Here is a 22,817-nt window from a genome sequence, read left to right as displayed (position 1 = left end):
ACCTGTGCAAGTTATTGTACTGTGTCATCTATGCACATCACTATTACTGCTCTTTATTGCACTCCTCAATTGCACAGCTTCTTACGGTACTGTGTTGTCTGCACACCTCTATAGTACTGCTAGTTATTGTACTGTGTTAGCTGCATACCTTTGATGGTTATTGCAGTGTTTTCTGCACTCATCAATAGTACTGATCTTTATTGTAGTATGCTGATTGCACACCTCAGTCATACTATTTGTATTAGTCCACATATCTCAATAGTTCTGCCCATTAAAGTACTGTGTTACCTGCCCACCTCTGCCTGTTATCATAGTGTGTTACCTGCACACAGAGGTAGGACTGTTCTTTACTGTAGTATGTTGCCTGCAAATCTCAGTATTACAGCTTGTTATGGTACTGTGTTGCCTGCACACCTCTGTAGTTCTGCATATTATTGTACGGTGTTATCTACACAACTCTGCCTGTTATTATAGTGTTGTCTGCATGCATTGGTAGCACTGCTCTTGTAATATGCTGACCTCACACCTCAATAGTACTGTTTGTTACTGTACTGTGTTACCAGCACACCTGTGCCTGTTAATGTAGTATTTTGTCTTCACACATCTGTAGTACTGCCCATTACTGTACTGTGTTACCTGTACACCTGTGCCTGTTACTGTAGTATGTTGTTTGCACACATTGGTAGTGTGATGATGTGAAGTATTGCCAGCTGTGCCAGGAGAAGTAGGGTGCATGTGTAACATATGCCAGCACAGCTAGCTGGAATCTAGCAAAGAATTATATGTTATTTGAATATCAAACTGATTTGTACAGATGCTTGCACTGAAGATGCATTTGTAAAGTTGCTTGTGTTAAAAATGTATCAACAATGTGCCCTGCTGGACAGAAAAAAATATACATGGACTATTGTAAGTGTTTAACTGTATATGTTTTAACAGAGGATACTGGAAGAGAATAGGTTAATCTCCAACTTTGAAATTAGTAAGAAATTAAATTACTGGGCCTAGGCCATAACAATGTTATCTCACAATTTTGAATGAAACCAGAGACCCAATGTCTATAAGAAGAATGGTTTGTTAGCTCCTGTAGGAAAATTGGAAGTGTTTTATGATTTTATAACTTCCAGGAGCTGCAGCAGATCTTAGCAAGGCTCTGTGTGTGTATTACTGACACATAGGTGCTAAATCTTGACAGTTTCTAGCAATGGGAGGTTGCATGGGAACCAGGAGCCAGATGACCAGATGTATGTGATGTCATTCTGGAATCAATCACTAAAATAATGTTTAATACTAGTTGACACTGAAGTCTCATGGCAATCTATTTCTTGGAACCTGGCATAGAAGTATCTCTTACCCACTTCTTGCACTAGTAAGAGACCAGGGAATAGTAGGTATTTAGATTAGTCAGGAAAAATATAGTGAGATATGTTTTTTCTGTATCTGTGTGAATCTATTCAACTGTGTTACTTTAATATTTCCTGTGGTTGAAATTCGGGTGTGTATTGTAAATAGATATTTAGCATTCTTATGTTCTTTTATTATTTATTATTAAATATATTTACACTTTTCATTGTGGCTAGTCCATTAGAGAATATTTTAATCTTTGAGAGTACACATATCTGTTTAGTGACTCTGTGTCCACTCCTGAAAGCCTTATTGCATTGGTCACACTACCATTTGGATTAATATTAATTTCATTCAGTATAATTGGGTACCCTTGTAAGATTCTTAGATTAGCTGTCTTGGGAGTGTCTGGTAGCAATAACTACCTTATAGCCTGGGCAGAAGGGGGCATAGCTAGTAAACCTGTGCCAGCCTTTCTCAGGTGACTGTGTGTGTGTGTGTGTGTGTGTGTGTGTGTGTGTGTGTGTGTGTGTGTGTGTGTGTGTGTGTGTGTGTGTGTGTGTGTGTGTGTGTGTGTGTGCGCCAGCTGCTTGGGGCAAGGATATGATGCACTGGTTTCACAGAGAGGATGCTGGAGGACTTGGCTTGGACACTCTGTTGAGGACTTAACTCAACAACTGTGCCAGTGGGGAGCCTTATTGGGGACCTGGAGGGAGACAGAAAGAGAGAGAAACCCACACCCTGGGCTGAGTGCGTTCCCAGTGTACTCTTAAGGAAAATTGTGCTTGATGCAGAGAGCTGTATCTGGCAATACTGGGTTTATCCATTTTTGTTCCAAGCGAATGTCCCTCTCCAGTGTCAGTGGTGAGGATTCAGGATCCTTGATTCTTGATTACTGGTCCAGAGAGAGGACATCACAAGTAGTACTGCCCATTACTGTACTGTATTACCTGCACACTTGTGTGTGTTACTGTAGTGTGTTATCTGCACACATCAGTAGTACTGCCTGTTACTGTACTGCATTACCTGCACACCCATGCCTGTTACTTTTGTGTGGTGCCTGCATACATCAGTAGTACTGCCTGTTACTGTACTGCATTACCTGCATACCCATGCCTGTTACTTTTGTGTGGTGCCTGCACACATCAGTAGTACTGCCCGTTACTGTACTGTGTTACCTGCACACCTGTGCCTGTTACTGTAATGTGTTGTCTGCACATATCAGTAGTACTGCTCATTACTGCACTGTGTTATCTGCACCCCTGTGACCTTGTTATTGTAATGCGTTGTCTGCACACATCAGTAGCATTGCCCATTACTGCACTCTGTTATCTGCACAGCTGTGCCTGTTATTGTAGTGTGTTGTCTGCATACATCAGTAATACTGTCTGTTACTGCACTGTGTTACCTATATACCTGTGACTGTTATTGTAGTATGATGTCTGCACACATCAGTAATACTGTATTTACTATAGTATGCTGACTGCCACTGAGCGGTACTTCCTTGAGTAAAGTTTTTAAGTTTACTATTTAATCTGAGGCATAGTGCTACCTTCCTGGATAACAGATAGATAAATGCATTTTTTTGTTTTGTTTTAGAACAGTGCCTCCTAATACTAATTGCTGCTACACCCACTGCAGTACTGCAAAACAAGCAAACAAGCAAGCAAGCAAAATAAATACAAAGTGCGAGCAGGCTATTTTCTAGAGGTGCAGAAACTATTCCAAAAGCCCTGATAAGAATCAAAGTAATAACTGGGCAGCAGTGCAGCACCCAGGACTGAAAAAAAAAAAAAAACGCAGGATTTACTGAAGTAACAAGAATTGCAATCAGTGCTTAAGAGAAACTTGGGATCCTGCCTCTATTCCAGGTTAGAATAGAGTGGGGTTTGGCTCACAGAAGCATTGTTCACAACAAATTCACGTCTCTTTCTTAAGATTTTCTTTCTGATCATATCTACCTGTCTATCTATTTATAGAGAAATATATAATACTGATGAAATAAGCATGTATTTTATGTTATGCATCACTTATTCTGTTTAAGAGGTTCAGCCCATCTATTTACTCATCACGAGTGGCTGGATGAATGAATGAATGAATAAATAAACAACTATTTACACCTTCATTCGGTATTTTAGTGATAAATCTGTGCATATATAATGTAAGCTCATTAGAACTGGAAGCAACAGAGTGCAAATAATTGAACAGTAAACTACTGAAACCCTCCAACATGTCTGATAATGCACTTTGTTGCATAAGTATAGTACACAAAATTCGCTGGAAAATTTCAACCGCATTTCACAGAAGAAGAAATGCAAAAACGGTATTATGTCTTCATGGCTAGCAATGGTTTACTAGAAATAATAAAGTTAAGCTCACTGCTTATATTACCCAGAACAGATACAACAACATCAGCTAGAATGTATTTCAGCATTGATATAATCTCCTTATAGGGTTCTGATGCTGAAAATGCTATTAAAGCAAGACATTGGTGAGCAGTTCAGAATAGTCATTGTTAAACTATTTTTGTTCACCCAGCACAAGTAGAACTCCCTACTTTATTCTTCATTGCTGTCATGTGATTTTGTGAAGTCTGATTGTCAGATGTTTTCCATCAAGCTCTTTGATCACGATTGTGTGGTAAACTCAGTTTTTACAATGTAACCAATGCTTTTTGATTGTGGCAGTGTGGTGAGTTTATTAAGGACATGGTATACTTTTAGACTTTGTTTGTTTTGCATAGCATTCCCAAATGTTTGGTTCTGGATCTGTTTCGACAACTAAAGACAAACTTCTTGTGACACTTTAAATATAAACAAAAGGCAATCCATAAATATAAAATCTTGTAGATTACAGTGTTAAGGCACATGGATACTTTATATATTTCATTGTAGGTCTTATTACTCAGACCAACTTAGTATAATGTAAGTGATTACAGATTTCTTTCAAACCTTAAAATAAACTGCCTGTCATGTGAGTTCTCACAAAAAAGATGGTGTTTCCAATGTTCAGGCTGATTTTTGATATTTTTGCTAACAAATGAAATACCCAAATAGAATTGTATCTGCAACTTCATTTACATATTTGCAAGTATCCACATTAGTAAAGTTCCAGGGATGAATTTGAAAGTGCAGTTTTAGAAGGGATCCCATCCTAAGTTTGACAATGATGATTATGGGGAAACATATACTAATTTTAAAATTGCTATAAAGTGGAGAAACCCTTTTTATCCCAAAAGTATAGAAATCTCAGTTAGTATACATAACAAGTGTGTGGGTAGTACAGTCTGCCATAATAGTGATGTAGGCTTTCCCTCCTGTCAAATATTTGTTTTCAATAACATCTAACAGCAGTCCTACTGATGTAGGAATAATGGTGTCATTGGCATGCTCAACATAATACTGTTTCACCAACAGAAATAAGACAAACCTTGGACCTTGCAGCTGATAATACTGTTTCACCAATAGAAGTAAGACAAACCTACCTTGCAGCTGATGATAATGTTTTACCTACAGAAGTAAGACAGACCTTCTACCTTGCAGCTGCTTGTCACTAGGCAGTTAAACTTATGTTCATGCTATGATATTCAGACTTGTTTGTTACTTAATGTAGTATAAACAGTTTTTTTAATCACTTTAGTATTTTATTGCTGCATATTGTGTAACTAAAGATATTACTACAGATTTACTTTAGGGACAGAAACCCAATAAAATGAAAGATTCACAGTTTCTTAAACTTTCTCTTACCCTAACTGCTATTTTACTAGGCAAGAAGGGCAGCAGCACAAGTTATTAATCTGTTTAGATTCCAGAAACAATTCTGTCTATAATAATCTTCCACTGCTGTGGGCTGCTTGCATGTGCTAAACTATAAGTTATCACACAGGAACAGGAGTAGGAGGTAATGATAATATATCACATTTAATTTCTATAAGACATTGAACCATCCCTATTGTGAGTGGCTTTTCAGCAAAAGGTTAGCATATGATGAAAGAGTATAAAGAAATGGTATGAAGAATGTGACCAGGAAGATTTAATGCTAGTAAAATTAAACTTAGAAGATACCACACAATGAAAAAAGGATTTATATGCCACATACCACATGTGGTTGAGGTAGTCAAGCTACAGAATAAGGTAAACAAAGTGAACTGATCAGTTTGGGGCTTTGCAGAGGCAGTTATCCAAGGGGTCAAGTTGAAGCCTCCATCAAGTATTTCAATATTTAGCTTAGTATTAAATACAAACATAAAGGAGATTCCAGTGCAAGAAAACCAAGAACCAAAATGAAATCAACCAGTGCCAGAAGCCACATAATTCAACTCTCAAGAATACCACAATGTAGTGAAATAAATAAAGACCTTAAGAGAAGGCTGAAGTTATTTTATGAGAACTACTCATATATGTGAAAGACTTTTGGGAATTTTTTGGTAATTTAAATTAACAAGTGTTTTCAACTGAAGGGATCTTTGTCACCTTAGATGTGGTGGATTAGTTTTTAGTCATCACACATGTAAAAGCTTTGAAATGGTTCAATGAGGTCCTCCTAACAACTGATTTTATTTCCAATGTGAATATCAATGTTTTCATGGCTTTTATGGAAACTGCATTGAACAACAATTTTGTGTATCTTGAAGGAGATTTTTTTAAACAAAAGAGTGGTGTGGGCATGGGAGAGGCATGTGCCGCCCTGTATGCCAATCTAATTATTTGGGACTGGGCACAGCAATATTTTCCAACTTTCCTTTTTCCAAGTATTGTAACATACATCTAAGATTTTTGGATAACATTTTTATCTTTTGGAATGGCTGTGATGGGACACTAGGGGGCTACCTGGAACGCATTGATGGAACTACTACTTTTTGAAATTAACTAATAGTATATCCCATGAAAAAAATAAACTGCCTAGATATAACCATCAGCAAGAACATCAAAACAGGTATGCTTGTTAGACCATTTACATTAAGTCCCCCTTCTCTAGTTTATATCTACCTTTTCAAAGCTACCACCCTTTCTAGTAAAAGAACGGTTTAGTTAAAGGCCAGATGGTGAGGCTTGCAAGGATCTTGTAAGGCAGGGTAACCAAGTATAAATAAATTCTGGGGAAAGGGCTACCAGTTGATAACAGTTCTGTCAACAACAAGGAAGTACCTGTTAATAGTGGTGACTTCAGTAGAACAAAGGTACTCAAGTATGGGTCTGACACCCACACTAAAAAAAGTTTCATGAAAGAGAACTGGATAATTTTTAGTTGCCTTAATGGAGCCCTAGAGACATTGGGTGAAGGGCCAGATTTCACATATAAATATAAATATAAAAGAAAATTAGAATTACTGGCATCAAAAGTAACTGGTAGTACAAGTAATAGAAAGGGACTAGTGAAATGTGGCCATTGTAGACAGTGTAAATTCATCTACACAGGGCATATTTAAAGCTTAACACATTAATAAAATGAATTAATATTTAATGGAAAATATACATGTGACACAAAAGGAGTGGTCTATTTATGTTTCTGTGAGTATTGTCACTATTTTAAGTGGTTAAAATGGAGAGAAGCATACGCAAGCATGTTTACGAACACAATTACGATACAGAAAATAAAAATGACAATAATGCATTTTTAGACACACACTGCAGGATAAACAGTACTCCAATTTTTTTTGTTTGTTGTTCTTGAGTAAGTTCCCACTCAACCTGAAAGGAGGCCAATTGATTTTGCAGCTGCAGCTTAATGCAGGCCAGTTTCCTAGGTTAAATGACACTATATCCATTAATAGTATGTTAAAATTACATGCTATCAAATTATAAACTTCAGCAAATGTGGAACATCTACTGCATTATTTTTTTTTTTGTTTTATAAATGCTTACCTGCTTTTAATTGTTATGTTCTTTGGAATGCTGGGTTGTTAACAAAAACAAAAACATTTTTTTCTATACAAATATCAGTGTTATAATTGGCTTAAGAAGTATTTTTATTTGTATTATAAACTATTGAATTATTTTTATTCTTTTATCCTAGTGGGCAAGTGCACTTTAAGCTTAGGTTATGTTTTAGTCATGTGACCTCAACTTTGATCACCATGTGTCTGCTGTGGCGAGGAAGGCATTCAAGTCATTCACCTGATTAGCAAAGGCATCGCTTCAAGAGCAAAAGAGGCTATAAACTCCCCTGTTCTTGCCCCTCATCAGGCCTATTAATGAATGTAATGCGCCCTTTGGTATGTACTTTACCAGACACCTGCAGCAACTTGAGAGATCGCAGAGATTTCTAACTATGAAATTTCAGGGTCTGCAGAACATGTCAGAACATGTCTTATATGGACAGACTAAAGTTGTCGTCACTGTACTCAGTAGCACACAAACTACTCAGAAGCGATTTGTGTCTGGTTTACAGGGCTATCTCTGACCCAAATCTAATGGAAATGCTGCTCATCTGTATGCCAAATGGGACTAGAGTCACCTGTTACAGGGACCTCAACCTAGCCTGTGACATAAACAGGACCTGCTGGAGATACAGATACATCTCTTAGAGGTTGCCACTCCTCTGGAATTGGCTTCCAATCCATATCAAGCAAAATACCTCCATGACCCTGTTTAAGCTCACCTGGGATCACTAGATGGGAAATCATAAATTTTCGGCGGGGATTGCCCAGGCTTCTTTCCTGGACATGGGTAGTCCTTGCTAGAAAAACCTTGGGCATAGACGATATATCTCATCTAGTATTATATTGGGAATTAGCGGCTAGGCTTGTAAGACCCTCAGGTCAATAGACTAGTAACATCCTATGAACCTATGACTGCTAAATGGGTTACTTAAACCTATGAAATCTTGTAAAATCAGTTCTAACAAAGTCCTGTTTTTGGACAAAAGCTCCTAGGCATTCTAAACATTTGAAATGTGACAACAAAGATTACATTACATATGAATGAGGTACTCATCAAAAGAGATTATGTATTCATCTTTCTCTTCACAGTTATTTTCCTTTTTTTACCCCAGTATAGTTTACTCCTAACATAAATGTTTTCTTTTGTTAATTATGATGTTATAATGAGAGAATTAGTGCATAAATGTGCTACATTGTTAATAAACCCTTACAACCTAGTTTATCATTTTGCACAGTCAGAGGCCAATGGTTTGAACATACGTGGGAGAAATGATGTACATCTAAGCCTCATATATCTTGTTTCATCTAATGATTTGTGGCTGAATACATTGGTGTTGTCTAGCATCAACAATGCATGGTGGGATCCATAAGGGGACAACTTCTCAATTTGCCAGTCGTAGCCAAGGAGTGGTTGAAATGGATCTTTTCTAGTATGTTGTGTAAATAGACCGTGACTAAAAGTCTAGATACTATTTCTGTCAAACATAGTATATTTTATAAGGGCTCATATTCACTGCAACTTGGCTATACAATCTGAAAAGCTCTGACCCTGGGACTTAGTAATGCTTCACTCATTGTCAGCTTCAGCATAGCTAATGTACATTGTTTTTTGGGGAAAAAAATGCAGCCAAAACTGCCCTCCTGAAGTGAGAATTGTATTCCATTAAAATTGTGAAAACAAATATGACAGTTTTCAGCTACTGTGGTGAGCACTTCACACAAAATCACTTTCTCTTTCACAGTGATATATTTCCTTGTTGTTTTTCACACACTTTATAACTGTTTGCTAGCGCCACTATGTCTGAAATTATATTGGTGCTTAAACCTTTCTACCAAAGGATATACTGTAATTGTATTGGCCAATAATTTTGTCGTTATGGAAATAATAAATATGAACATAGGTAGCCTGCAAACTCTTGATCCAAGTCAGTTTGCTTTTGTCAAGAGCATGCTCTGCCTACTTAACCCGTTGACTTCTTCAAAAAGGTTACTGGAGCATTTGATGAGGAAAATCAGTACACACTGCATATCTAGACCTCGCAAAGGCATTCAACCCCATACCACAATCAGGCATTGTAGATAAACTCTCCCAGCTAAATGCTTATCTTTATGTAACTTGTTAGATGTCAAACTGGCTCACAAATAGAACACAGAAAATTAGGGTAGGTGGATCTATTTCCTCCAAAAGACCTGTCACTAGTGCTGTACCACAGGGTTCAGTGCTCGGACCACTCCTTTTTGGCATTTACTTCTCAGAGATCAAAGCTAATGTTAATGGTTTATGACTGACAAAGTTTGTGGATGCCTTTAAACTTGGTGCTATTATAACCTCTCCAGAGGCCACCAAGATCCTCCAGGAGGGCCTTTCATAAACATATAGCTAGTGTCATAACCATGGACTAAAACTAAATGCCCAAAAATGTATATTAGTCTCCTTTAGAAAGCATGGCAACTCCTGTAACTATCACATCAACAACACATCCCAGAAAACTGATCCAGTAGTTAGAGAATCCGGGGAACCTATGTAGAAAACAAACTGTCCTGCAATGACCATTAATCCACCATTGTAAGAAAGTCCTTCTACAATGCTCAGCTTATTAGTAAGTGTATGGTGTCTTGGTCCAGGGACGTGATCATTCCATTGTATTTGGCACTTAATAGGCTGATCATTGAGTATAATGCCCTCTTCAGTATGTACCTTTCCAAACACGTAACACAACTTGAATGATCACAATGTTTTCTCAAGAAGAAAATTAAAGGCTTAAATCATAAAATTGACCGTGGCCATCTCAAAGCCTTGTCCCTGTTCTTAGTATCATACAAGCTACTGAGAGGCAATCTCTGCATCATATACAGAGCCTTAACAGACCCTGATCTTTCTGCAAGTCCAATGCTGGCATAAAGACCTGCACAACAGATATTAATGTCTTCTACAACATAAATAGAACATATTGGGAGGATATATATGTATCACAGAAAACACCACTTCTTTTAATTGTCTTCCAATTTAAATAAAGCAAAGGACTTCTATTACCTTTTTTTAAACATAATCTAGACAAATGGGTGGGATCACCCCTGGTTTAACACCCTTGTCCCTTATGGATGGGGACAACATGTAAATATTCTGCCCAGTTTTATGTTACTTAAATTACAAGAACTAAAATTTCATGTGAGTGCAGGGCTTTTGCTTCTGCAGATCCTCCTAGATCAATAGCCTAGTAAGTATCTATGAACCTATGAATATGAACAGTTGCACGCCAACATTACCTACTGCTTTGCTTGACAAATTACTGAACAAAGTTTCGTTGACTATGCTAGTTAAACATGATTTATCGTGCATTTCAGATGAGATTGACTCTTCCAAGTTAGACTGTTAACACCAAGATATAAGCATTATGCATATTTTCGTAAAAGAAACTTGCATGATTGTCACATACATTTATCACCGTCACTCTGCACTCTAGCTAACAAAATCTTACTTTCAGTCACATTCCCTCATAGTTCATGCATTTCAAATTCTCAGACATTTTTACATTTTTGTGGCTCATGCTGTGGACATCTGATGAATTTTATTATATTCATTTTTTAGCTCTGCAATGATATAATCCAAGTGAGACTTTACAACTATTAAGAGCTTCTTTATGGTCATAAAACTGCTGGTGTCTGGAAGTGTAGCAACTTCCAGTGATATCAGCAAGTTGTAATTCATTGTCAGCACTTGCTGTTGCAGTATAATGCAACCTGAGCGTGTGAGTGGCTCAACAGGATGTATACTTAACTCCCCCGATAGAGGATCAGAAGTATGTGGGTATTATCCTTATGATAGGCAACTGGATTTGTGCTCTGGTACATAAGCTGCTGAGTACTGTATGGCAGGGGAGATTACACACTTGTGGTGCCATCTTCACCTAACATATTCAATGAGGTTCTGTTATTTAGGCTAACAATAAAGAACCAATTGTAACTGTACATAAAGAGCAATAGTAAAACAAATTGCAAAATAAAGCTCATAACACTGAATAAAAACACATTAAAAAACAGATGTGTGCACATATACAATATTGTGAAATAGCTAAAATCTTCATTACTACACGACTAATTGTAACTACTCAAAATGGCAAACTCGTGACTGGTGTAGTTGTATTTACTTAGCAATGACTGATAGTTTTATTTTTTGTCATTTAGTTTCTTATAATACAAAATAAGTTTAATGTTTGGCATATGTACTATATCTTGTATCTACAATAGCTCATATTGTCAGTAATGTTTAGATCATACTAAATTTAAGACATATCATTGTTCACATTATCAATATAGAAAATGTCAGTTTAAACTTTATTATTTTTATTTTTGTTGGTAACATAGTTTCATGGTGGATAAGGCTTCTGCCTCACCACTCAGACATTTGGGGTTCATTCATGACCTCTGGCTGCCATCTACATAGAGTTTGCATGTCGTCTCCAAGTTTGCATGGCTTTTGAGTTGCCTGCCCCTTATGTAAATTAAACATTTGCAGCGCCTCCTAGTTTTAGATCATCTGCTCATACTGGCGAGTACTAGACGATCATATTATGAAGGCTGTCTTTCTTTTTGGATTGCTTAAACTTTAGTTAGCTCACTTTCATATTTTCCCATCTCACTAGATGCAGACTACAATATTTACCCCCATTTCCGGCTTACTTTTAAAACCATTTACTTAAGTCCTAATACTGCCCTACAAAGAGAGTGAAAACTCTTAGCCAGCTAAAAAGATACGTTCAAACAAAAAAGAAGAAGAAGAAGAAGACCCGGGCACTGCTCTAATGCCCCCCTTTAAATCCGAGCTTAGACTACCATATCTAAAGTGACCTCTAGTACCAACCTGCCTGAAATGGGTTGGAACAATTGCTGCTAACTGTTCCTTGTGTCTGGAGGAGCAGTCGTCATCTTTCCCTGTTGTTCTGCTGTCAGCCTTTCTTGAGACTGCTCTTTTATTTACTATATTCCTGTTTTTCTGGGACTTATATACTATAAATAAAGGACTGTTTCACTGGTTGGTATTCACTCTATTGAGTTGCGGACTGTGGACAACTTTACATTCTTGTGCAATGCTCAAAACAGAAAGAATGAGGAAGAGATTCTATTATCGACCCTTTTTTATATCTGGGTTCAGACTAGCTAGGGAAAGCACAACATTGCTGCACTATTTGCTTATTACTCTAGTCCTTCTGGATTTTTCCAACTCTACCTGTGAGAGATGTGTCTGTCTATTTCCACTATTGTTAGTGAACAGTCTCACACTACTATGCCTACCTACCCTAAGTTAGGCAGGAAAGCCTTGCCTAAGCCATCCAGGTGTACTTGAAGAAAACCTCAGCCATCTGCAGACATATCTATACCTACACCCTCACACAGAACTACAAAGAATGACCATGACTACAAGTCTGAATCCCTAAGGTGACACAGGTCTGCTTCTAACCTTAAAGTCCTGGTTATAGATGAATCCATCATAAGACATACTGATATAGCGCTTAGCAAGACTGGATAAGGAGAATCTTACTGTCCGTTGTCTGTCTAGTGCAAGGATAAAAGACATTGCAAGGTCACAAAGAACCTTTCACCATCCTAAATATAAGTATAACCTTGTTGTCACCCATATCATAGTGAATAAGCCTAAGCAGTATACGTTAAGCTTGCCAAGTATGTCAAATAAGGGTAAAACACAAGTGTTTTGGATCATGGCCATGGCTTTTGTATACTATCTAGAACCTTTGCTTCCCCCATTGTGCCATTTTAGATAACACACAGCTAATAATCACATTAACATAGCAAATTCTAGTTTAAAAAATACCTGGGTTGCTCTGCTCAGTGCTAGAAGCTTAAACATCAAAATGTCAGAGCATCAGGCATACTGCACCCTTGAAGGCATCCATATTTGTATAATTATTTAATGACAGATACCGCAAGATATCATCTTAGAACAGTTAGAGGGTTGAGTGTTTCTCAACAAAACTGCCTACCACTTATACAGCCTTCAATAAATATGCCCAAAGCTTCCTTGACTTTATAAATACATCTCTCAGTATAAATGACTCTTTTCCTCTACAGGATTGTTAACTACCTTGCCCCTGGCCTTATGGACTGGCCCATGCTTCCTCAAGTCTTACATCTGACCACCTAGGTTTTATCTTCACCTTTAGTGCAAGCTTCCACACCCACAAAACCCAAAGCATTTCAGGATTATTTCTAAAACCAGTTTAGTCCTACTTACAGATATCCTTGACAAGTACAACTGACTCCAATAAATAGAGCTATTTATGATACCATCCTTGCCTTGACTAACTCTTCATAATTCTACTTCATTATAAAGAACAGAGGTACAGAAGAAGCCATTCCCATCTGCCACAAGAAGAGTGATAAATTCAAAACTAACCCAATATAACATGTAAATAATTTTACAGGGAAAAGAAAAAGTTCATGGCTGTTTGTAAACAAATTCATTGTCCCACACACTATAAAAGTAACTTAAAAGCATTAAGCAATACCATCACACAGAGAGTGAAAAGACAGTTATGAACTTACAGTTTCTTCCAGAACTAAGGTAAACCACAAGGCTTTCTTCAGCTACATTAGTAAACTCAGAAATAGACTGATATACCTTAATCTTTTCATTTCAGTGGTGTTCCACTTTAAAACAGACCTTAGTATTAGCTACCAGGTGATCCATGCTGAAAATGAATTTTCTTTTGATCATTATGTCTCAGTTGTGTTTAAAATGTACTTCTGCCTTGCAAAGTTTATCTGTTCTAGTATGGTTTCTAGGTCCAAGGATGTTCATGCTATTCTTTCCTCCTCTCTCATCAGACTAATTATTAAATCCAATAACCCTGTGAAATGTACCACTTGGTACCATGTGCACCCTGAAATACCACAGAGATTCATATTCCAACTTCACTTGCATCATGTTTTTGCCAGCACAGTTTTTGTAAAATGCTTTCCCTAATCAAGGATATAAAACTATTGTCTGTTTTTGAAAATATATATTGTGCAGTAAGCAACACTAGACAAACAGTGACAGTGGGTTCAGTCTTTTGTCTTGTTTTTCTTCCATATGCAGTGTGCATCACCTTTTTATCCAGTTCAGCTCTGAACAAGATTCCTGCAGTCTTCAGTCTTTACTGCTCTGTTTCTGCATTAGAAAGGCAGGACATAGATCTACTATTAGGAAACATGGGTGTGCCGTATCGATTTTCCTTGCACATGTTATTTGCATATACTATTTTGAAATATTCTAGAAGGGTTTACAATATTTTCTGCACTGGTAGTATTCTTTCCCCTTTGGCCTATGATACTTTTGAGTGCCACTTTGCAATTGTAGTTAACCTTCCTGACTCACAATGTAGAAAATAAAGGTGGCCGTCTGTTGTCCTAAGCATGCAAAAATAGCACATACTCTACTTTTATACTTCACGGGTAGATTTATTTTACTCTGTTTACTTTCACCACTGTATCTTACCAGAAACAATTTATTTTAGTGGCATGCCTTAAAACATTTTCTTCTAATCTTGTTCTCAGTGTCAGTGACTACATCTGCTCTGTCAGAACAAGAATCACCTTCAGGATCTACAAACTTCTGTTCTAGCATCTCTAGTGCCTATACTTTTGTACCCCACTTTTATGATATCATGTTTTAATTGTTTTATGGCTATAAGGTCTTGAAAAGTGGTTTTGCTTATGGAATCTTCTTCAGTCTTTTTGTTTAAATCAACAACTGCTTACCCTATGGAACATGTTCTCACCTCTGAAGTACAGTGATTTTCTTGGGAGACTGTAAAGGCAGTTTATTCATTAAACATGCAAACAAATCTTGAAACAAATCACAAGCACTACTGCAAGCTTTACCACCAAAGCTGCTATGTCCACACCCTGCTCTACTGTTTATTCTTTTTCAAATGTAATTTCATTTTGTGTAACTTCGCTCTGTATTCCATACACAAATTTGGCACCATGGGAGAAGTGCTAAGAGTGCTAGGTACACAGTACTGAGGGTATTCTGAGATCAGCAGAGTTAAACACAAGTACACTGCTTTCACTAACACATATAATCAGCTTAAACATATTAACATTTCTCATTCTGAGATTAAAACACATCTCTATGCTTGCTTCGTTTTACATATTTAAGTCACATTTCAGAAGCAGCTGGTGTCAGGCACCAGCACTGAAGCATTTTATACCTCATTAGCCTCATAACTGATGGTGTTTAATCCATAATGAAGCTGATAGTGTTCAGCAAAAATGCATAACTGAGATACATGGTCTGATATGTTTTCATAGGTTCATAGGTGCTTACTAGGCTAACAACCACAAGGACCTTTTTAAGCCTAGCCATGCATCCCAAATCTCTGACAAGTTCTAATACCCTTGATAAGTGTAAGCATGGGCCTGGGAGATGAACCATTTACAGGTTACCTGTTTGCATTAGAGACATAAGTGCCAAACCAGGGATGAATTTCTGGTTTCCCATCCAATTGTCCAAGTTGCACTTGAATTGGGTTAGGGAGGAGCTCTGCTTCACATGGATGAGGTGCCTGTTCCAAAGACAGGGTAGTCTCCAGTATACATACCTATCTCTCATGCAGATCATATTTATATCACAGGCAAGGTTTACATCTTTAGAATGGGTAATTCTGGTGCTATTTGTTTTGTGGATATGCAGGAGGTCCATTAGAGTGGGGTTTGATAATACCCTGTATGCCAGGCATAGATCTCCCCTCAAAAGCCTGTAGGAGACAGAATACAGAGATGGGGACTTGAGACTGTCTGCCTAGGATACTTTACTTATGCCCTGTATTCTTTTAGTGAGGAACCTCTGTGGACATTCCAATTGTTGGATATGCCTGGTTAGGTACATACCAAAGGGGGCATTGTACTCAATGAAAAGTCTGATGAATGCCGAATACAGTGGAACTGTTCTCAGATCATTTGAAAACATTAGAGAAAAACTATGTACCATCTGTGTTGAGGGAACTGCTTAAGAAAACCCAATCCATAAGTTTTCCACATCGTTTGTTTCTGTGAACGGCAGCATTTTTATTATAATAACTTTATAGCAGATGTTAATTAACATCTTTTATTTTTACTCTAGTTTGACATTTGTTACTCTGATAAAGGTTAATATTTTAATTTATTATAGTTTTTATTCACAGATGTGTGTGTTTTTATGTTTATTTTATTATATAGAAACAAAACTTCTGTAGTCACAGTTGCAGGTCAGCAATGTAGTCTCACACTGTCCTTGTTTTTCCATTGAGGTCGCATCTCAAAGTTGGTGTTATAAATGGTTTCTCCATCTATGTAAATTAAGTTCTGAAGGTCAGAAATTGTACCTTGTATTGACTATGAACAAATTTTAAGAGTAAGAGTCCAAAAGTTTGGCGAAGTAACAACACTCAGCAGGTACAGTAAGGGCATGGCACCAAAAAGGAAATCCAAATGCAGAGAGAAAATGCCAGCCCAACGTGGTGTGCATAAAACAAGTTTATTGTGACATATAAAGACCAGTTTCGGCTAAAAATACCAAGCCTTCCTCAGTGTAACAAAAACTTCCACAAATAGCCACATATTATATATACAACAGTAAACTGGTAAGCCAAGGTGATTGGTCACAATTGCTCATTAAGCTCAGGGGGGAATAATCCCCCCAATTTAATAATCTACTTTTCTTCTTTCATGTTTAATATATTGTGCCAACCAGCTTTGTTATTTTTCTTACCAGTGACACTATCAATAACAGTAAACCTAAAATTGGCTGTCGGGTGATTCAAAACATGCTTGTAAAGGGCACTAGTTGCCTTTTTACTTTTAATATCACTCATGTGTTCACTGATCCAAAGTTTCACTGGTCTCAAAGTCTGTCCTACATAAAACGCAGAACATGAGCAGGTAGCCAGGTAAACCAACCAATCACTAGAGCAATTGGCAAAAAAGTTAATATCATAGACCTGGCCAGTATTCCTGCTAGAGAACTCTTTGGTCTTATCCATACGTGTGCAGTGAGTACAGTGCACACATGGAAAACACCCAACCAGAAGGTCCCCCATAAGTGTCGTTTGAGAATGTGACTGGACCTCACTAGACCCAGTTTTATAATGGGCAAAAAAAGAACCCAATGTTCTGCCTCTCTTGTAATGAAAATGACATCTCTCTGGTAATAAGTTAGCTAGTCTAATATCTCCCAACAGAATGTTCCAATTCTGTTGGATTACTTGTAACAGGTTAGGAGTGTTGCGCCCATAAGTAGTAATGAATCTGATGATGGAGTCCTGAGAAAAAGTTCTATCCTTGTAACACAACAGATCCTGTCTATCCAATTTAGATACCTCCCTACAGGCCATGGTGATGGTGCCTGAATTGTACCCCCTGACCTTGAATTTACACACCAGGTCATGCCTCTGATCTTCATAGGTCTCAGAATCTGAACAAATCCGTTTGATTCTCATGAATTGGGATTTGGGTATGTTGCATTTGATATGGGGAGGGTGATGGTTAGAGGCATGCAACAAAGTGTTATATTACGAGAATTTCCGATAAACCCATGTATCCAATGTATGATCAGATTTTCTACTAACCAAGACATCCAAGAAGGTAATCTGGTTCAAATCAAAGTTGCATGTAAAATGAATGCCCGATTTATTACTGTTACTGTAATCCAAAAATTCATTTAGAAACGCAACATCAGCTCTCCATACTAACCATCAGTCATCCAAATAATGACACCAGATGTCAGTCTCAGGCAAATACAGATTATGAAGGGTATCATAAATCAATTATTCTTCCAGATATGCCATAAAGAGATCGGCATATATAGGGGCAAAAGAAGTCCCCATGGCAGTGCCCTGCATCTGTAGATAACAACTGTCCTGATAATAGAAAACATTTTTGGTTAGTACATGCTCAGTTAATCCCAATAAAAAGGTGTTAAAACCCGGTGGGTAGAGTTCTGATGTAGTTAGCCAATGTTCCAATGCTAGCAGGGCAGCCCAGTGTGAAATATTCGTATATAGGGCTGAGACATCAAGGGTACATAACAACCAACCCAGTTCAAGTTGGGTATCTTGAAGGATCTGCAGGAACTCCGTTGTGTCCTGAATCTGTGCCCTGACATAACGGAGTGGAGGGTGAAGATATTGAGTCAGATAAACCAATAACAATAGGCCTACCCAGAGGGTTCCACAGTGATTTGTGGACCTTGGGTAACAAATATAGGTACTGTGGTTTTGGATCATTAACCATCAGGTGTTTGGAAATAGAGGTAGTAATGATCCCTTCTTCTACCGCCAGGTTCAAAAAGGCATCAATCTGTTTTTTGAAGCCCCTAGTAGGATCCAGGAGCATATGCATATAGTATTGTTTATTATCCAATTGCCTCTTTGCTTCCTGATCATAATTAGCTCAGTCCATGACCACTACAGCCCCTCCTTTGTCAGCTGGGGTAATAACTAAGTTATTATTAGACTTAAGCTGTGTAAGGGCCTCCTGTTGGGGTTTAGAAAAATTGCGGGACTTAGTAACCATATCTGAATAGTGAAAATGTAAATCTTGGAGAACCCTGTGGAAAAAAAGATGAACAGTAGGGTTCATCGGAGGCATAAAATTAGACCTGTGAAAATGAAAAGATGCATCACCAGACCCATGGTTATCTTGGTCAAAAAACAATTTCAAATTGAGAGTATGATAAAAACTGTTCACATCATCAGCAAAAATACCCTCAGGAACAAAAAATGCAGGCACGAAATTCAGTCTGTTATTAAGTAATTCAATTTGGATGGGAGTTAAAACATGTGAAGAAATGTTAAGAACATTATATCCAATTACTTGTTGGTCATGATCTATAGTAATGTGCCCTCTTTTGGTAGCACCTTAGGGGAAGAATCATCCTCCATGACAGATTCTGAAACAGCACCAGTATTGTCTTCTCCCACACCAAAACGCAGTAACTCGGACACCCCTTTAGGGTCAAGAGACACAGGGCAGAGTGGAAACATCACAAGTATAGCCAATGTGGCAACATTACTACAGATCATGACCAACAAGTAATTGGCTATAATAATGTTCATAACATTTCTTTACATGTTTTAACTCCCATCCAAATTGAATTACTTAATAACAGACTGAATTTCGTGCCTGCATTTTTTGTTCCTGAGGGTATTTTTGCTGATGATGTGAACAGTTTTTGTCATACTCTCAATTTGAAATTGTTTTTTGACCAAGATAACCATGGGTCGGGTGATGCATCTTTTCATTTTCACAGGTCTAATTTTATGCCTCCGATGAACCCTACTGTTCATCTTTTTTTCCACAGGGTTCTCAAAGATTTACATCTTCACTATTCAGATATGGTTACTAAGTCCCACAGTCTTTCTAAACCCCAAACAGGAGGCCCTTACACAGCTTAAGTCTAATAATAACTTGGTTATTACCCCAGCTGACAAAAGAGGGGCTGTAGTGGTTATGGAATGAGCTAATTATGATCAGGAAGCAAAGAGGCAATTGGATAATAAACAATACTATATGCATATGCCCCTGGATCCTATTAGGGGCTTCATAAAACAGATTGATGCCTTTTTGAACCTGGCGGTAGAGGAAGGGATCATTACTACCTCTATTTCCAAACACCTGATGGTTAGTGATCCAAAACCATAGTACCTATATTTGTTACTCAAGGTCCACAAATCACTGCAGAACCCTCCAGGTAGGCCTATTGTTTCAGGTAGGGGATCTCTCACTGAACCATTATCGGTTTATCTGACTCAGTATCTTCGCCCTCTACTCTGTTATGTCAGGGCACGGATTCAGGACACAACGGAGTTCCTGCAGATCCTTCAAGATACCCAACTTGAACCGGGTTGGTTGTTATATACGCTTGATGTGATATGAATATTCCACACTGGGCTGGCCTGCTAGCATTGGAACATTTGCTAACTACATCAGAACTCTACCCACCAGGTTTTAATACCTTTTTATTGGGATTAACTGAGCATGTACTAACCAAGAATGTTTTCTATTGTCAGGACAGTTGTTATCTACAGATGCAGGGCACTGTCATGGGGGCTTCTTTTGCCCCTATATATGCTGATCTCTTTATGGCATATCTGGAAGAACAATTGATTTATGATCCCCTTCATAATCTGTATTTGCCTGAGACTGACATCTGGCATCATTATTTGGACGACTGCTGGTTAGTATGGAGAGCTGATGTTGCGTTTCTAAATTAATTTTTGGATTAAATTAACAGTAATATATGGGGCATTCATTTTACATGCAACTTTGATTTGAACCAGATTACCTTCTTGGATGTCTTGGTTAGTAGAAAATCTGATCATACATTGGATACATGGGTTTATCAGAAATTCCCAGAATATAACGCATTTGTTGCATGCCTCTAGCCATCACCCTCCCCATATCAAATGCAACATACCCAAATCCCAGTTCATGAGAATCAAACATATTTTTTCAGATTCTGAGACCTAATCAGAGGCGTGACCTGGTGGGTAGATTCAAGGCCAGGGGGTACAATTCTGGCACCATCACCATGGCCTGTAGGGAGGTATCTGCATTGGATAGACAGGATCTGTTGCATTACAAGGATAGAACTTTTTTTCAGGACTCCAACATCAGATTCATTGCTACTTATGGGCGCAACACTCCTAACCTGTTACAAGTAATTCAACAGAATTGGAACATTCTGTTGGGAGATGTTAGACTAGCTAACTTGTTACCAGATAGATGTCCTTTTGGTTACAGGAGAGGCAGAACATTGTGTTCTTTTTTTGCCCATTATAAAACTGGGTCTAGTAAGGTCCAGTCACAATCTCAAATGACACTTATGGTGGACCCTCTGGTTGGGTGTTTTCCATGTGTGCACTGTACTCACTGCACACGTATGGATAAGACCAAAGAGTTCTCTAGCAGGAATACTGGCCAGGTCTATGATATTAACTTTTTTGCCAATTGCTCTAGTGAATGGTTGGTTTACCTGGCTACCTGCTTTTGTTCTGCGTTTTATGTAGGACAGACTTTGAGACCAGTGAAACATCGGATCAGTGAACACATGAGTGATATTAAAAATAAAAAGGCAACTAGTGCCCTTTACAAGCATGTTTTGAATCACCCGACAACCAGTTTTAGGTTTACTGTTATTGATAGAGTCACTGGTAAGAAAAATAACAAAGTTGGTTGGCACAATATATTAAACATGAAAGAAAAAAAGTGGATTATTAAATTGGGGAGATTATTCCCCCCTGGGCTTAATGAGCAATTGTGACCAATCGCCTTGGCTTACCAATTTACTGTTATATATATAATATGTGGCTATTTGTGGAAGTTTTTGTTACACTGAGGAAGGCTTGGTATTTTTAGCCGAAACTGGTCTTTATATGTCACAATAAACTTGTTTTATGCACACCACGTTGGGCTGGCATTTTCTCTCCGCGTCCAAACGTTTGAGCCAAATATTCTGTGAAAATCAACTCCTTGAAGCATAAGTGGTGATGTAGGTAGATAATTCATGCTCTTGTTACCTTGTACCTAATGTACAGGGTTTGAGCCTGACTAACACTAATCACCGTGTGTACCTAACTACAAGCACATGCTAGGAACTTGGAAACATCAAAATAATGTCACAGCTGTTTTAAATATATTTTTATGCATTAATAAGCAATTGTACAGGCACTGCTTGTGGGAATGTGTCATTCAGCAATATGGCTGAAATTGAAGATTTATTATGACTTCCATTTAAGACTGTTGCATATGATCTTTAAGAATATTTTTGAAAGATATATGAAACTATGATGAGATAAAATAGAACTGGAAACGTCACATTGGGATAATGTGACCTTACGTTTTTCTCTGTAACTGTTTTCTGTCTTACATAGACAGATTGTTACAAATAACCATACTAATGTTTTCATGAAAAATATTGTTTGACAACAACTTCTGTTTAACTATCATTGACTTTTTTTAAAATTATTATGACCAATGTCTTCTGCTTGACATTTTTCTGATATTGCAGAATTCCCTTTTACAGTATTGCTTTAGTATACCTCTGTGAATTATTATTTATGCTGACATGTATATTCCTTTTCTGCTTTGTTGTAAATAATCTCAATGATAAGCTTTTATTGTTTTTCCTTGAACGTTTCCTCTCCAGGGCTCCTTTAAAAACGTCTCTGCCTGTGTGATATCCTAGGCAAACAAATACATAATAAATACAATAACAAATGAAAAATATGAAAAGCAATTTCCTTCAACAAGCATGTCAGCTATTTATATATCTATACCATTTATTTCACTATTCAATGTAGTTGGTTACTCTCTAAATTATTTAGACTTGTAACATTACACTGGTTTTCAGAGACTTCATGTTCAGGATTTAGATAAACTTTTATATCAATATCCACAGATTTTCAGAGGTGCACGTGCTCACACACACACACACACACACACACACACACACACACACACACACACACACACACACACACACACACACACACAAATGTGAGTGTCATCACTAAACCTACACAGAAGGCTCAATGGAACAACTAGTTTGGGC

This window comes from Protopterus annectens, chromosome 3.part1, assembly GCF_019279795.1.
Source record: "Protopterus annectens isolate FY-2018-M chromosome 3.part1, PAN1.0, whole genome shotgun sequence".
Classification (NCBI taxonomy): domain Eukaryota; kingdom Metazoa; phylum Chordata; order Ceratodontiformes; family Protopteridae; genus Protopterus; species Protopterus annectens.
Note: the sequence above shows the minus strand (reverse complement) of the source record.